At 38.9% G+C, this 7,089-nt stretch overlaps 1 long non-coding RNA gene across 1 annotated transcript; it reads right to left on the reverse strand.

Moving 5' to 3' along the window:
- Positions 1-3,277: 3,277 nt before the first annotated feature.
- Positions 3,278-6,244, reverse strand: LOC126991926 (uncharacterized). The gene is made up of 3 exons (XR_007745951.1): positions 6,104-6,244; positions 4,037-4,152; positions 3,278-3,319 (listed from the first exon to the last, which is right to left on the reverse strand). It is a non-coding gene; the product is annotated as an uncharacterized LOC126991926 (long non-coding RNA).
- Between the last annotated feature and the right edge of the window lie 845 nt (positions 6,245-7,089).

The raw sequence follows: 7,089 nt of genomic DNA on the forward strand, positions 1-7,089 counted from the left end.
GTGAGTTCAGCTAATGTAGGTTCGTTCTATATACAAAACAGTGTGAGTTCAGCTAATGTAAGTTCGTTCTATATACAAAACAGTGTGAGTTCAGCTAATGTAAGTTCGTTCTATATACAAAACAGTGTGAGTTCAGCTAATGTAAGTTCGTTCTATATACAAAACAGTGTGGGTTCAGCTAAAATGGTTTACAGCATTACTTCCACAATAGGATCCGCTTTCTACTGTTTCTCCGTTTCTATTCACTATAATGTAAGCATACGCTATGGCAAAGTGATGTCTCTTTACACCCATTCGAAGAAGGCTTTACGAGAATACTCTCAAAGACATAGAATGCTAAATAAGATGGCTCATATGCTTTAGCATGATTAATAAATTTCACAGTATATCCCGCAGGTGGGAATCTTAGTCTTGTGATCATCATTGGGTGCTCAGCAAGCGTTGTCTTGTTTTCGCAGGCACATAAATTTCCATGCAGTTTTTCCATGCTGCATGGTTCTTTTTCATTTCCCGCCGTAGGATAGTTTCCTTAAGCAGTTAATTAGAACACCAACGAGGGAAGAAAATATTTTGGATTTGTTGTTAACTAATAAAGAGGACATAATAAGCAAGATTGAGGTTGGGGGTTCATTAGGTAACAGTGATCACAAGGAAATTAAATTTAATATTAAATGGGAGGATAGAGTCAGCAGAAACAACACTTAATACCTGACTTCAGGAAGGCGGGCTTCGAGGGTTTAAGAAAGTAACTGCAAAGGCTTAAGAGAGTAAGATCAGAAGTATCTGAGAGCTTAAACCATAGGGTTCGTTATGTTGGGAGTATAGAACGTGTAAGAGTTCCTTTTTCCTGGAGTTCACCACTGGAATACGCGTTCACCTGGGAGGCTCTCCAACAATGTTTGAGCGAAACTGTAGGGATTCAGGAGTATTTATACCCTAATCAACAAGAAGATATCCATAAGGACGTGATTATACAGCATATTTATAAATATCTACAAACTGGTTTGCCTTCTCTTTTCCGAATATTTGTCTGGCCCAGACAGTGATTTTGAGATAAATCTGACTTATTTAACCCTCTCGCGCACGATGACGCATTTCATGTCATCAAGGGTAAAAGGTTCTGGGGGACGATGACGCGAAACGCGCCATAAAAGTAAATAAAAAATTATTAAAAATTAAGTTTTCGATGAAAGTGCGTCAAATTTGCAGTTGTTGGGATAAGTTTCTTAATAGTAACATATGGCAATCTTTCTAAGGAACGTAGATGAGGAGCTTTGAGTGATTTTTATTTGTTAGGTTACTCTGACGAGAGAATAACATTCAGTTTTCTCGGTGTAACTCGGGAACTAATAGACGTATGAGGAATTTGAAGATACCATAAGAATCCTCACTAAATTCCGCTTCGGAACATATATTCGGCTAAAAAAGTTGGCCCACAAAATTTCGAGCTAGCCGCAAATTTCTCAAGAATCAGAGGGGAAATGGAACACACACACACACACACACACACACACACACACACACACACACGCACACTTTCCCTCTCACATCGCTCTCCCTTCCTCCGCTGACTCACTGAGGTATTTCTGGGTTGCCTTCGGTTGAGCGCTATCTTGATCTAGGGAAAAAGGTAAACTCGATGCGGCAACGTCTAAGGTCATATGACACCGAAGAGCAGTCAGAAAATATCAAGAAATGCAGGTTGAGAAAAGAAATAAGAAGAAAGAAGTTAAGAAATGAGATATAAGACATTAATTAATGCAAAATCAGAAGAAAAAAAATGAAAGTGCGTCAAATTTGCAGTTGTTGGGATAAGTTTCTTAATAGTAACATATGGCAATCTTTCTAAGGAATGTAGATGAGGAGCTTTGAGTGATTTTTATTCGTTAGGCTACTCTTACGAGAGAAAAAAAAATCAGTTTTCTCGGTGTAACTCGGGAACTAATAGACGTATGAGGAATTTGAAGATACCATAAGAATCCTCACTAAATTCCGCTTCGGAACATATATTCGGCTAAAAAAGTTGGCCCACAAAATTTCGAGCTAGCAGCAGATTTATCAAGAATCAGAGGGGAATGGAACACACACACACACACACACACACACACACACACACACATGATCCCTTTTTCACGGAAAAAGGTAAACTCGATGCGGCAACGTCTAAGGTCATATGACACCGAAGAGCAGGCAGAAAATATAAAGAAATGCAAGTTGAGAAAATAAATAAGAAGAAATAAGTTAAGAAATGATATATAAGACATTAATTAATGAGTGATTTTTTTTTGTTAGGCTACTCTGACGAGAGAAAAAAAATTCAGTTTTCTCGGTGTAACTCGGGAACTAATAGACGTATGAGGAATTTGAAGATACCATAAGAATCCTCACTAAATTCCGCTTCGGAGCATATAATCGGCTTAAAAAGATGGCACACAAAATTTCGAGCTAGCCGCAGATTTCTCAAGAATCGGAGGGGAATGGAACACACACACACACACACACACACACACACACATGATCCCTTTTTCACGGAAAAAGGTAAACTCGATGCGGCAACGTCTAAGGTCATATGACATCGAAGAGCAGGCAGAAAATATAAAGAAATGCAAGTTGAGAAAATAAATAAGAAGAAAGAAGTTAAGAAATGAGATATAAGACATTAATTAATGCAAAATCAGAAAAAAAAGACTTGGTGCTGCAGTGTTTAGGGTTAGATGGCACCAAATAACCGGAGTAAAAAAATATATATATATATAAGTTGAGGAAAGAAATAAGAAGAAACAAGTTGAGAAATGAGAAATAAGAAGATAATGATACAATACATCCAGCAAAAACTTAAATAATTTATCGAGTCTTACGTTCAATGGCGATTTTTATTTTTATTTTCGGACTTGCATTAGAGAGTAAATTCATATTTCAGCCTGGTCATTAACCTAATGTCCTTAACCTTTTCCGTGATTATAATCTCGTGGTCATTCGAGGGTCAAAGATCTTATCTTAACCCTTCAAGTACCCCTTCTCCCGTCACCCCCCCCCCTCCCTGCTGGGCACCCCTACTCCCGTCACCCTCTCGCTTCCGTACGCTAGTCCGAGAGGGGGTGAGGGGGGGGGGGTGAGGGGGGTGAAAAGGTAAAAGAGATGGGTGGGTGGGGGGGGTAGGGGGGGTCCAGATACCCCCTCTTCCGTAACCCCCCCGCTGACCGCTGACCCCCCCAACCCCCACTTCCAGTCCCCCCCACTTCCAATTACCCCCACTTCCGTACATTTGTTACTACTAATGTGCTGGGATGGTCTCTAGCAATACTGATAAAGTGTGTATCTACAAAGAATATGAATTTAAGGGTAATTAATAAATTGTTTTAATAAGAATATAAAAGTTTTTGCCAAAAACATACAAGCCAGTCAATATTTCAGTGCTGCTTGACTGTTGCTGCTGTCTTATACATATTATTTGATGTCTATGCTGTATGGCTCTGGTACCGCTTGAAATACATGAGACGAGCAGCCTATGATGTCATACACCAGTTTATCTACCACAGTTAATGTCATAGTTATATAGGCAGGCGCCTGCGTATCTGTGGTGCCACGTGTGGGGCACTCAGGTGCTGGGGAAAATGTCATTGTTATGATGGGGCAGGGGTAAACCAGTGTATGCTGTGAGGCCTTGGTGTGGAAGTTCCCTGTCTGAACTGTGCAGCTAATCCCCCATACAGTGAGGGCCTTTTTTACTCCCTCAAGGGCTGTGCTGCTGAGAGAGTGGTGTACATGAGTGTGAGTGTGTGAGTAAGTGTGTGCCTGTCTTGGCTAAAACCCTTCACTGTGGGAAGACAAACAATGTATTTAGATAGATTGATAGTCATTGACAGATGAACATTAAAAAAATTTATATATCAAATATGCAGTTCACTGCTATGAACTTATTAACTTTAAGCTGAAATAAAGGCATTGTGGCCAGTATAGCTGCATTCTGTGAGCACATAAAAAACTAACTAATATATGTTTTACATTTAAAGACATAACAACTAAAAAAAATTACCAGTCTGCTGCTGCTCATTCTTGCACTTGGCAATGCAAGGCTTTGATTTTTGTTGTACGTTGTACCAACGCCTCTCACAGTCATCCTGCGTACGGGGTCCACTCCCAGGGAAGGCACTGTCAGGGTATAAATGTGAAGCAAGTTTCTTAATCGTTTCACTATGGCATGCTTTTTATTTCCCATAACTTCTCCAATAACATTTAATACATGCCGTGATGGAAAGCTAAATCAGTACCAATATTTTATTTACATGCATCATAAGACATTAACTTTTTAGTTATGAACATGGCCATAAATACTACTTTTCATTACCTACTTTTCTAAAATGCTTTTCTCTAAGTAGGCGGATATTACACAATACAGCTATACAAAAAAATTCAAAGCATTAATCTTAATTCCATTCTTTTGAGTACTTCTAACCTAACATTATATCACCATAAACTGTTTGACCAATGCTATCAAAATAATATTTTAATCTTACTTTACCATTCTCATCAAATCTACCTATTCCGATATAGTCTTAACATAAAATATTTGTAAAAGTGTTGAGAGCCAGGCATGCCCAACCCACCCACCCCCCAAAAAAAATCTAAATAAGGAATAAATAAAATAACAGGTAAATATGACTTGACTCTCTTATACTAACCCCCTTTCCACCCTAACAAACTTGGGGACCTACCATGTTAGGTTAGGACGTGTTTGGTAGGACATGTTTAGTTATGTTAGATTGTTGAGGGAGTGGGGGTTGCAGCAGAAATGGTCATGATGATGCTATTCACATGGAGCAGTAGGAAAAAGTATGTCCTGTTTGGAAACTCTGTGGTTGTGTTTGTATACAAAAATACCCATTTGACGAGGTTAGGTTAGTTTGCAAGTTACTTGAATCATGGATATGTGAATATGTAACAAAAAAAATAAAAGCGTTAACCTTAATTTCATTATCTTGAGTACATTCCAATCTAACATTATATCACCATAATCTGTTTGGCCAATGCTATAAATATACTATTTTAATCTTACTTTACCGTTCTCACGAAACCTACCTATTCCCATATAGTCTTGACATAAAGTACTTGTAAAAGTGTCCATAGTCTGGCATGCCTAGCATCCCCCCCCAATAAAAATAAATAATAAACAAATAAAATAAATAAGGAATAAAAAAAGGGCAAATATGCCTTAACTATCTATACCAACCCCCTCTTCCCCCCCAACAAACTTGGCATGTTAAGTTAGGATGTGTTCGGTAGGACGGGGCAGGTTTGGCACTTGGGGACCTACCATGTTAGGTTAGGATGTGTCAGGTAGGACAGGTTTAGCAGGAGTTGGTTTAGTTATGTTAGATTGTTGAGGGAGTGGGGGTTGCAGCAGAAATGGTCATGATGATGCTATTCACGTGAAGCAGTAGGAAAAGTATGTTCTGTTTGGAAACTCTGTGGTTGTGTTTGTATACAAAAATACCCATTTGACGAGGTTAGGTTAGTTTGCAAGTTACTTGAATCATGAATATGTGAATATGTAACAAAAAAATAAAAGCATTAACCTTAATTTCATTATCTTGAGTACATTCCAATCTAACATTATATCACCATAATCTGTTTGACCAATGCTATAAATATACTATTTTAATCTTACTTTACCATTCTCACAAAACCTACCCATTCCCATATAGTCTCGACATAAAGTACTTGTAAAAGTGTCCATAGTCTGGCATGCCTAGCAATAAAAAAAAGAATAAACAAATAAAAATAAATAAAGAATGAAAACAGGGCAAATATGCCATAACTATCTATACCAACCCCCTCTTCCCCCCCAACAAACTTGGCATGTTAAGTTAGGATGTGTTCGGTAGGACAGGGCAGGTTTGGCATGGTTAGGTTTAGTTATGTTAGGTTGTTGAGGGAGAGGGGGTTGTGGCAGAAATGGTCATAATGAAACTATTCAGATACAGAATGAAAAGGTATGTTCTGTTTGGAAGGTCAGTGGTTGTGTTATTATGCAAAAAATACCCAATTGATTAGGTTAGGTTAGTTTGTAAGCTGATTGAACCATGAATATGTGATTACTAACCTTGTTACAGCTTCTGCCACTTCAGTCCACGCTCTCTTCTTATCCTCAGGGGTGATACTCTTCCCATAACACCCTCTGATTATACGTATTTTTTCTTGAATTTGATGTAAGAAGACCGTTTCATCTGGCGACCAATTAAACTCACTCCTTTTCTGCGCTGGTTCTCCGGCCCGTAGATCATTGGGGCAGATGACGTGGTTATGATGCGGTAATTTCAGCAGAGCAAGTCGTGACGCAAGGCGGGGAGATAAGGGTATTGACGAGTGACGGAGTAAAAACAGCCTTTGAGGCTGCTTCTATCTGCCACAAAACTCAGTATTTTCTTGTGTTTGCCATTTATTATGTTTCTGTTGTACATTTATACATCTTTTCTTTATTTTTCTTTTGAAATATATACTTAATTCATGTCGGATGTTTACGTTTTGCACGGAGGCGTCCTTAGCAACGAGCCCGCCATAAAGAAGAAGAAGAAGAAGATAATAGTAGCCAGGATTTGCTAATACCTACACTCAAAGTTGACGAGGATAGCTTTTACTCTTAATAATTTGAAACTATTAACTTTGATAGTAACTTTAAGAGTAAAAGTTAATAGCTCTCGAGAATACGGGCCCTGATGTCTCTCTACAAAATCAGACTAGAGTCAAGCTCAACAGGGTCTTCTTTCCCCGCTGTTAGGCGCAGGCCCGTTCCCCTGCCTGTGGGTTCGTTAGAAAGTAGATAGGGACAGTGGGAATCTCGCTAATCCATTCATGCGCGTCACTAATTAGATGACGAGGCATTTGGCTATTGTATGACCACCGTTATTAATAAAAGGGAGGGGGCCGTAGCCCCCTCCCTTCTCTTAACCCTATACGTTCCGACCCCTTGAGATTTTTCGCGCTCGTATAGCTAGCATCGTATTGATTTTTCTGAACAACAATAACGCTCGTGAACACTAAGTACTGCAACCTAATCAATGGTGTAAAGCAATAGTGAATAATGAGTGA

The sequence above is a fragment of the Eriocheir sinensis genome, unplaced genomic scaffold (genome assembly GCF_024679095.1).
Source record: "Eriocheir sinensis breed Jianghai 21 unplaced genomic scaffold, ASM2467909v1 Scaffold366, whole genome shotgun sequence".
NCBI lineage: Eukaryota > Metazoa > Arthropoda > Malacostraca > Decapoda > Varunidae > Eriocheir > Eriocheir sinensis.